An 11,046-nucleotide genomic window follows, 5' to 3' on the forward strand; every position below is an offset into this window, starting at 1 on the left:
TTAAAAAATAATTCTCTAGGGGCGCCTGGGTGGCTCAGTGGGTTAAAGCCTCTGCCTTCGGCTCGGGTCATGATCCTAGGGTTTTGGGATCGAGCCCCGCATCTGGCTCTGCTCGTCGGGGAGCCTGCTTCCTCTTCTCTCTCTCTGCCTGCCTACTTGTGATTTCTGTCTGTCAAATAAATAAATAAAATCTTTAAAAAAAAAAATTCTCTATTCCTCTCTCTTCCCAGGCCTGGTAACCCATAATCTACCTTCTGCCTTCATGAATTTGTCTTGTATTTCATATAAACAGAATTGTACATTTGTCCTTTTGTGTCTGGCTTATTTCACTTAACATAAATTCATTCCTTTTTATGGCTAATATTCCACTGTATGTATATACATTTTGTTTACACATTCATCTGGCTTTTTTTTCAAGATTTTATTTATTAGCACTGCGCACACACGCATGAGCAAGGGGGAGGGGCAGGGAGAAGGAGAAGCAGACTCCCTCTGAGCCGGGGACCAGATGTGGGGCTAGATCCCATGACCCTGGGATTATGACCTGAAAGGAAGGCAGACATTTAACCCACTGAGCCAGCCAGGCACCGCTACACATTCATCTGTTCGTGGACATTTTGACTGTTTACACTTCTGGCTACTGTGAATAATTCTGTATTCCCACCAACAATGTACCAGGATTCTAATTTCTCCTCATCCTTGCTAATATTATTTTGGTTTTTTGTATGTGTGGGTTTTTTTTTTTTTAAAGATTTTATTTATTTATTTGACAGAGAGAGATCACAAGCAGGCAGAGAGGCAGGCAGAGAGAGAGAGAGAGAGGAGGAAGCAGGCTCCCCGCTGAGCAAAAAGCCCGATTCGGGGCTCCATCCCAGGACCCTGAGATTACGACCTGAGCCGAAGGCAGCGGCTTAACCCACTGAGCCACCCAGGCGCCCCTGTGTGGGTTTTTTTTTTAAAGCTTTTTATTTATTTATGTATTTGACAGAGAACACAAGTAGGCAGAGAGGCGGGGGTGGGTGGGAGGGACCAGGCTCCCTGCTGAGCAGAGAGCCCGATGCAGGGCTCGATCCCAGGACTCTGGGATCATGACCTGAACTGAAGGCAGAGAGGCTTTAAGCCACTGAGCCATTATTTTATTAAGTAATTATTTTATTTATTATTTTATTAATTAATACCCATCCTAATAAAGTGCATCTCATTGTGACTAGATGTTGAGCATCTTTTTTACATGTACTTATTGGCCATCTGTCTATCTTCTTTGGAGAAAATCTATTCAAGTCCTTTGCCCAATTTTTATGTATTTTGCCTGTTTTTTTTTTTTTTAAAGATTTTATTTATTTATTTGAGAGAGAGAGAGTGTGAGAGAGAGCATGAGAGGGGAGAAGCATCAGAGGGAGAAGCAGACTCCCTATGGAGCTGGGAGCCCGATGCGGGACCTGATCCTGGGACTCCAGGATCATGACCTGAGCCAAAGGCAGAGGCTTAACCCACTGAGCCACCCAGGCACCCCCACTGCTTGTTGTTCTTAAGTTGCATTTTTCTTGATTCAGCATTTCCTTGGCTGCTCTACACCAGAACTACCTTCCAGAGTTCTAACTTGGTCCTAACAGTTAATGCATGTTTTTCATGTTTCTGGGGGAACATGAACTTGCAACTGCCTATTTTCCCATTCTTCAGTGACCCTCAATATAAATTTTTTAAAAAGATGTTATTTATTTATTTGACAGAGAGATCACAAGCAGGCAGAGAGGCAGGCAGAGAGAGACGGGGAAGCAGGCTCCCCGCTGAGCAAAAAGCCCTATGCAGGGCTCAATCCCAGGACCCCAAGACCATAACCTGAGCTGAAGGCAGAGGCTTAACCCACCGAGCCACCAGGCACCCCCACAATATAAATTGTTTTAGAAGATTTTATTTATTTGAGAGAGAGCATGAGAGAATGAGCAGTGGGGAGAAGGAGAAGTGGGCTGAGCAGGGACCCCAATGTGCCCAACGTGGGGCTCAATCCCAGCATCCTGGAATCATGCATGACCTGAGCCTAAAGCAGGCGCTTAACCAACTAGCCACCCAGGCAGCCCCTCAACTTTAATTTCAAAATTTTATATTTAGATATATTTGGAACTTAATCTTAGTTACAGGGACTCCACATGACTGTTAAGTTTACTTAATAGTCCATCTTTTCCTTATTTATTACCTTTTTTTTTTTAGATCTAAGAGTATGGACTCATGGGTTTTTTAGGCAATGAGTTTTATTTTTTTTAAAGATTTTATTTATTTGACAGACAGAGATCACAAGTAGGCAGAGAGGCAGGCAGAGAGAGGTAGAAGCAGGCTCCCTGCCGAGCAGAGAGTCCGACGCAGGATTCGATCTCAGGACCTGGGATCATGACCTGAGCGAAGGCAGAGGCTTTTAACCCACTGAGCCACCCAGGGGCCCCTGGTCAATGAGTTATAACTCACTAATATCACCATTTATTTTGATGTTCCATTTCCCAGATTTGTCCAGTGGGAATCCCCTCAGTGTGATGTCCTTCTGATACGTATTTATCATCCTATAAGCATCTTCTTAATTTCTGGAAAGAATATGCTCTAGGAGGGGCGCCGCGGTGGCTCAGTGGGTTAAGCCGCTGCCTTCAGCTCAGGTCATGATCTCAGGGTCCTGGGATCGAGTCCCCCATCAGGCTCTCTGCTCAGCAGGGAGCCTGCTTCCATCTCTCTCTCTCTGCCTGCCTCTCCATCTACTTGTGATCTCTCTCTCTCTCTCTCTCTATCAAATAAATAAATAAATAAATCTTTAAAAAAAAAATAAAAGTTAAAAAAAAAAAAAAGAATATGCTCTAGGATCATCTGTTCCTTCTCTGCCTCAGCCTTGGAAACAGACTTACCTCTAAGGAGCCATGGTTACTTTTTTCTTTTTTTTTAAAGATTTACTTATTTGACACAGAGAAAGAGTACAAGCAGGGGGAGCCACAGGCAGAGGGAGACACAGGGCTCAATCCCAGGACTCCCGGGATCTTGATCTGAGCTAAAGGCAGACGCTTAACTGACTGAGCCACCGAGGCGCCGCCCCTGCCCACCCCCCCCTTTTTTTTTTACTGTATTTAGAAACCAAGATCTGGGTGTTTGGCATGTATGTTTTTTCTACTGTGTTGTTGTTTCCAGGACCTCTCAGTGGACAGATGGCTTGGACTACTTTAAACATTGATTTGTTTGCTTAGTTCTCACAATATTTTGTTATAAAGGCAAAACACTAATATGGAAAGTTTGGGAAAAGAGAGAAAATAATCCATACGTTTATTACCCCTAAACTTTTGCTTCTTCCTCTCCATTTTTCATACACATTCAAATGAACTGCTAGTATATGAATGATTTTTGTTCCCTTTATTTTATTTTTTTTAAAGATTTTATTTATTTATTTGACAGAGAGAGATCACAAGTAGGCAGAGAGGCAGTCAGAGAGAGAGAGGAGGAAGCAGGCTCCCTGCGGAGCAGAGAGCCCGATGTGGGACTCGATCCCAGGACTCTGAGATCATGACCTGAGCCGAAGGCAGCGGCTTAACCCACTGAGCCACCCAGGCGCCCCTGTTCCCTTTATTTTTCATATCTGTGCTGTCTTTTTCCATTTGGCTATATAAACTGCTTCATAACTATTTTTAAAGGATACAAATTATCCCATTAGCCAGCTATACCATGACTACTGGGAATTTAGTTTGCTTTCAATTTTTCCTAACAAATAATAGCTACGGTGGGTAAATTCTGTATATACTGCTTACTTTGTTGTTCCTTTAAATTCCCAAAAATGTGGAAAATCAGTGTGAAGACTATGAGTATTTCTACAACATGTTAGTGTACCTTTATTTAAAAATGTAAGCATGTTTGAATAGAAGACAAATTTGCAAAATAATACCCACCAGACCCATCCTAAAGCTATGAGAAAGAGAAAATGGCCGCAAGAAGCAATCCACAGCTACCATGTAAAGCTCTCTCTCAAAAAAAGAAAAAGTCTCCAAAGTATCTGGAGGTGAATTTAATCTGGTAACTAAGGATCTAGTGCAGCAGCCTTTCACCAGATAGAAAAATCAGTCTGAATGATTTTAGGGCCTGCTAATGGAGCTGGGCCAAAAACCGGAGCGATTGTGTTGAGCACTAGCCTTTGTTTTGTTAAGAATTAATGAAGGATAGTGGGCTCTGCTCTGGAAAATATCCTATCATTGAAAGTTGTTTTAGACACCTCTAGCTTTAATTATGAATTGAACATAAATTGATAGCAGATTTATTTCTTAACCTTTTCATGAGAAAATTGTGAAGAACTCTGAAAGACAAAGGGAAACAGAAAGGCGAGGAAAAAGGAGGAAATGCAAAGGGGCTGAGGAGTGAGTGTGGAATACCAAGTGAGGAGGGACAGCACCATCAATGGCATTCCAGACTCTTGGCCTTGTAGCTAGAGGGTTGGGTAGGAGTCACTAAAGCCACAGCACCCAAGACTATGGCATCCAACAACTAAGGCAAACTGGATGTCTCTACTCTATCGAGTGTTTGTATTTCTAAAAGACTTTTTTTTTCCTTTCAGGAATGCTTTTCAAATTATTCTCTAAACTTAAAAATGCAAAGAGACCATTTCATTCAAAGAATCTTGCTCAATATTAATTTTATGGAAGGCATCTGATTAGGCATTAGATTTACCAAGTAATAAATCAGAGAAGGAGATTTTTTTATGAATAATTTATACAGATTATAAAGATTCATAGATTAGATTATATGTAAACTATATGCTTTAAAAATGCAGCCATTAGGGGCACCTGGGAGGCTCCGTGGGTTAATAAGCCCCTGCCTTCGGCTCAGGTCATGATCTCAGGGTCCTGGGATTGAGCCCCACATCAGGCTCTCTGCTCAGCAGGGAGCCTGCTTCCCTCTCTCTCTCTGCCTGCCTCTCTGCCTAGTTGTGATCTCTCTCTCTCTGTTAAATAAATAAGTAAAATCTTTAAAAAATACATTTTTAAGGGCGCCTGGGTGGCTCAGTGGGTTAAGCCGCTGCCTTCGGCTCAGGTCATGATCTCAGGGTCCTGGGATCGAGTCCCGCATCAGGCTCTCTGCTCAGCGGGGAGCCTGCTTCCTCCTCTCTCTCTCTCTGCCTGCCTCTCTGTCTACTTGTGATCTCTCTCAGTCAAATAAATAAATAAAATCTTAAAAAAAAAAAGAATTACAAAATAAAAACCGAATCTAAGATGGACATAAAGTCATTATTTAAAGAGTCATCAGAGGTGCCCAGGTGGCTCAGTGAGTTAAGCCTCTGCTTTCAGCTCAGGTCATATAATCTCAGGGTCCTAGGATCCAGCCCGTATCAGGCTCTCTGTTCAGCGGGGAGCCTACTTCTCCCCCTCACTCTGCCTGCCTCTCTGCCTACTTGTGATCTGTCAAATAAATAAAGAAAATCTTTTTTTAAAAAAAAGGTCATCATTATTTTAGGTTATTTATCATAAATGAGTAATATGTAATAAACCATGTAAAGTCTATTTGTATCAGCTGAGTCAACTACAGTCATCACAGTCATGTGACCCAAATGAACGTAAGTCACGCACTGTACTACAGAGAATAAAAAAGCCATCTGACAAATGTCTGTCACCAGCATGAAGCTTGGTATTAGAAGAGACAGATGAGTAGAATTTCCTTCATTTCACTTCAGTTTACTTCCAATTAGTACCACTACCATCTTATATTTTTATTGTGTATCACAGTTTACCAAACACCTTCCCAATTATTATCCCACTTACTCCCAACAACTGCAGTGATAAAATCAGTCAGGAGAAAGACTAGACTGAGCTTTCTGGAACATATCCATTGGGAAAAAAATCCAGTCAAAATAGATTCAGACTGGTAAGAATGTATACATTAGAATTCAAGCAGAAAAAATCTCATATTACCAATTGTACTTATTTTTGTAAACACACATGACAGACTGAATTTTTTTTTAAGATTAAAGTATATAAAGATATACCGTGGAGTATGCTATCTTTGTGTAGAAGTTGAAGTTTCTCCTTAAGGATAAAGCCATTCCTGGCATTAAACACAGCACAAAGGAACTGACGGATCACATTTCCATGTGGAGTCCTTTTCACCTACCCTTATGGAATGGGGAGTGCCGGCCACCAAGCCTCCAAGAGCAAACAAATCACAGTAGCATCAAAATCAAACACTTCAAAAGATACTTTGTGTATTTAAAGAATTCTAGTTTACTATTAAATAATAAATGAAAAATTTTGGAAAGTTTCAGCTTATCTTTGTTGCCATCAGAGGAACTGAAAATACTTTTTGTCTTCTAGAAAAACTGTTAATGAGAAAGTTAAATACCCCTAAGGACCAAAGTGATAAGTGACAAGAGTAACTGGGGAAAGGGGCACTTGAGCAGAGTCCATCAAAGTCTCTAAGGGAGCCATCCTTTGACACCAAGACATTTTCATTCCAGGGCTCCACTCTGAAGTGTTATCTACCTTGCAAAACCGAGAGCAAACACAAATTCCCTTAGAAAACTTGCCACAGGGGCGCCTGGGTGGCTCAGTTGGTTAAAGCCTCTGCCTTCAGCTTTTGTCATGATCCCAGGGTCCTGGGATAGAGCCCCATATCGGACTCTCTGCTCAGCAGGAAACCTGCTTCCTCCTCTCTCTGCCTACTTGTGATCTCTGACAAATAAATAAATAAAATCTTAAAAAAAAAAAACTTGCCACAATTTCTCTGAATGACTAAACATAAAATTATTAGCAGAGTGAGGAGAGATCAACTATGTACCCTTAGAATATGCTCCCTCTTCACAGCCACAACTCTAGGCCCAAATATGATCTCTTGGTGGTTTCCTCACTCCATTCTTGTCCCCACCTCAAGGGAGTTTCTACACAGGAGTCAGGATGCCCTTTTCAAAAAGATAAACAAATAAATAAACTACCCACAACAGGAGATTTGAGATCAAGAGTCTCATACTCTACCACTAGGCCAGCCAGATGTGACTTTTTTGAATAAGACACAAATTTGAGGGTTCCCTGCTCAGCGGGTAGCCTGCTTCTCCCTTTCCCTCTGCCCCTCTGCCTGCTTGTGCTCTCTGTCAAATAAATAAATAAAATGTTAAAAAAAATACAAATTTGACGGAAACTTCCCGGCTTAAAACTTTCAATGACCCTTCACTGCTCTTCAAGTAAGGTCCAAATATTCTGGGTTAATATTATAGAGGAGTTCACTGTACTGTTAGCTCATCACATTTGAATTGTGTGAATATTTCACCATAAAGCTTTAAGAAAGGAAAAAAAAAGTCAGTCCCAAATTCTTAACACTGCTTAAAAGACCTGGCATTATCTCTTTTGCCCTCTTTTGCATTCCACACTAAATTCCACTTGCTTTGACCATTCAGTTCCTTAAATTTCCCTAACATTCCTCTGGGGAACTATTTCCTTCGACCGGACCTTTCTTCCCTCCTTTGGGGAGCCACCTTTCACCAATTCCTATTTACCCATAACATCTTAGTTGGAAGATTACTTTCCTAAGAAAACTTTAACTGATTTCCCAAGCTGGTTATCCCCTTTTTACTGTTCTCACAATATACTATATTCTCCCTTTTTAAGCTTCTGTCTAGGTTTACTGGCATTTACAGTGGAGCCTTGAACAATACAGGTTTGAAATGCACCAAGTCTACTTTATGTGAAGATTTTCTTCTACAAATACAGATATCTCTAAATAGTACGTTTATAAATGTACTATCTATAAGCATAGCATATTATAAATGTCCTACATATAGTATATTGTAAATGTATTTTCTCTTATGATGATTTTCTTCATAATATTTTCTTTCCTCTAGCTTACTTTATTATTAAGCACACAGCAGAATACATATAACATACAAAATACGTGATAACTGGCTTTAAGGCTTTCAGTCAATACCAGGCTATAAGTAGTTAAGTTTTGGGGGAATCAGAATTCATACACAGATTCTCCAACTGTGTGGGGCTGGCACCCCTAACACTCCACCCACTCACTGCTCAAGGGTCAAATGAGGAGACTTGTGTAAAAAAAAAAAAAAATCTACCGGGGTCACCATGTTATCATGGCCACTCACCAAACAGTAGGTACTAAAAAAATTTGAATAAATTAAGTAATTAACATTAAGCACCGAGTAACTGAAGTACGCATGTGTGTGTACACCACAGTGCAAGGCTAAGAGTCAGTACCCAACAAGTAGGAGTTTCTGTTAATACTGCATTCTGCCTCGTATCATTACTACTTGCTTGCTTAATTAATCACTCTCTCCATCCTGCACACCATTCCATCTCGTTTTTGGACGCCATCAGCGCCTAGCACTAACCTCAGCGATATAAATAGATGCTCAAATATTCACCGAATTTAACTGCCTTTAAAATCAATACGCCTTCCGGCATATTTACACACCAGACGTAACATCAACTTTTAAGGAGTCTTCCCCCTTTAAAAACTAAACCGTAATTTAAAAACAGGTAAAACACTCCCAAAACACACCTGAGCCATGACTTTGAAATACGGAGGCCGATTTTCACGTCGCTCATACAATGTCATACGTTACAGTTCCACACGGACATCCATGTAGACCGTCAGATTCCTATCTTTATTTTCCGCGATCTCAAGTGATGTACGGAAGCAGCCAGGCTAGACAACACCCTAACGTTCCTTACTGCTAACCAGACACTGCGAGTAAAAAGGCGCGCGCGCGCGCATACACACACGCACACACACACGCGCACACACACACACACACACAAGGGAAGAAAGCAAACTCGAAACCTACAAAGAGACTGTCGGGGGAGACTCGGTGGTGAAGCGACCCGAGAAACGGCCACCCCAAACAAACGTGCCTGGTACTTCTGCACCGTGCTCCTGCAGCGCACGCCTTTGGAAACGGGGGCATCTTAAGTGCGCCTAACTCGAAGTTTCCGAACCCCCCACCCCAACCCCGAACGGAAGCCCTCGGCGGTGCCGGCTCGAAGGTCGCCACCACGCAGGAAGCGAGCACAGGAGGCAGGCCGGAGACGCGGCTCACCTGAACTGGCCAGGAGTCTCGCCCCAGCCGCCGCCTCCAGCGTCAACGAAACCGCCCGGACCCCGGGCTCACCGAGACCGAGACCGTCTAGAGCGCTGCGGCTCCGCAAGACCCAACGACACCCTTTCCCCGTAACCCCGGACAGCGCCCCGCCTGGGAAACGCCCGCCCGCGGCCCGGGGGGAGCGGACGTCCCAGCCCCTCACCCCGCCGAACGCGGCGCGGCCCCAGCGCACTCACCTCTGGGCGCGGCCGCTGGAGGGGGCCGCGCCGCGCTGTCGTCTCGCGGCCTGGTCCTTGGTTCGCTCAGGGGCCGCGGGCGCCACCGCCGATGCCGGGCCGGAGCCCCTTGGACTGGGAGCGCCGCCGCCCCCAGACCCACGGACGCTCGCGGGCCGCGCCGCTGGGACCCGGCCGGCCTCTCCGGGTCTCCGCCGCCGGGCGCCGAGCGCGCGCCGGGCAGGCTCCGCGCAGACCCGGGAGCGCGCGCGGTGGGGGGGTGGGGAGCGGGACCCGTAGGCTTCGCCGCCGCAGTCGCCTCCTCAGCGCTTAGCTGACGCGCGATAATGGCGGCAGTCTCCCGGCGGTGTCGCTGGCCGCCTTCTCACCCGGCCCCGAAAATGCTGGGAGCGAGGTCTGGGCTCAAAGAATAGCCCAGCGTCTACTTACCTCTGTACCTCCGCAGCCTCCGATTGAGTCCGCGGAGAGATTTCCCTGCATTGTGACAACGTAGAACTTAACCCGAGCCCTGTGATTCTGGAAAGCGACGTTGAAGAAATTCCCCCCACCCTTTTGTGCTCTCGAAAGGATTTACTGCAAGGAACCACCCTTCCCGGTGTAACTCAGATATGACTCACCCCTTGTTTTTAACCTATGACAGGTCAGACGTAGACCGTACAAATTCCCGCTTTTGCCTCTTAAATGGTAAGGTGAACAGATTGCACTCACTGAACAATCTGGACGAAATACGGGCTCCCCTGACTTGACCAAACTTTAGTTAAGCTGCTCTCCTTCCACCAGGCCCCTAAACTTTGGCCCACCCTCAGCCTGAGCGGGTCTGCAACCCCTTCTCATCCACCACTCCTGAAATTTCGGGGGAAATTTCACCTCCCTGCAAAAAACACTGATGGGCTGTGTGATCCGCCCCTCCCACTTCCCCACACCCAGTTCCTTCGAGGCTTTGTTCACTTCTCCCGGTGGAAGAAAAGCCCTCCCGCCACCCCTTTTTTTTTTTTTTTGCGTGACCTTGGAGACAGTTGCAGATCCCCTGGTCAGAGTTCCCCTGGAGGCATAGTGACCCCTCACCCTCCACACCCCGTTGGTATAGCCTTTTTCCCTCTCCTATCTCCTGATGCTAACGACGTCTAGGTACCCCACATAACTAGAATCATACAGTATTTGTCCTTTTGTGTCTGCCCTTACTTCACTTGGCGTTGTATTTTCAAGGTTCATCCATGTTATAGCAAGTACCACAATGTATTCTCCTTTATGCTGAAAAATACTTCGTTGTTGTATATACCACCTTTTATTTATCCACTCACCTGCTGATGGACATTTGGATTGTTTCCACCTTTTGGCTGTTGTGAACGATGGAACTATGAACATCTGTATACAAGTATCTGATTAAGTCTCTTGCTTTCAGTTATTTTGTATCTAGATGCAGAATTACTGGACCATATGGCATATGTTTAACTTTTTGAGGAGCTGCCAAACTGATTTCTACAATGAGTACAGCATTTTAATATTACCCTCAGCAGTGCATAAGCATATAGGTTTCTCCATACCCCTGACAGCACTCATTATTTTCCATGGTTTTGCTGTTTTTATAATAGCCATCCTAATGGACGTGAAGTGGTTGGTATTCATTACGGGTTTGATTTTTATTTCCCTAGTGACTAGTGATGTTGAGCATATTTTTCATGAGCTTATTTTTTTTCTTTTTTAAGATTTTGTTTATTTGGGAGAGGAAGAGAGAGCAGGAGCAGTGGGAGAGGG

At 44.2% G+C, this 11,046-nt stretch overlaps 1 protein-coding gene across 5 annotated transcripts in view; it reads right to left on the minus strand.

Annotated features, from left to right (window-relative positions):
• The window catches only part of UBXN2A (UBX domain protein 2A), a 50,658-nt gene extending 40,625 nt beyond the window's left edge, over positions 1-10,033 (minus strand). Inside the window, exons 1-2 of one of the 5 annotated variants that reach the window (XM_044261996.1) lie at positions 9,909-10,033; positions 9,721-9,765 (exon numbers count right to left, since the gene is read on the minus strand). The gene's annotated coding sequence lies outside the window, so the exon portion shown is untranslated. Of the gene's footprint in view, positions 1-8,514; positions 8,712-9,052; positions 9,121-9,291; positions 9,456-9,720; positions 9,766-9,908 lie in introns of those variants that run through there. The other 4 variants (XM_044262000.1, XM_044261995.1, XM_044261998.1 and 1 more) reach the window with 4 other exon arrangements.
• Between the last annotated feature and the right edge of the window lie 1,013 nt (positions 10,034-11,046).

Source organism: Neovison vison, chromosome 8 (genome assembly GCF_020171115.1).
Source record: "Neovison vison isolate M4711 chromosome 8, ASM_NN_V1, whole genome shotgun sequence".
Classification (NCBI taxonomy): domain Eukaryota; kingdom Metazoa; phylum Chordata; class Mammalia; order Carnivora; family Mustelidae; genus Neogale; species Neogale vison.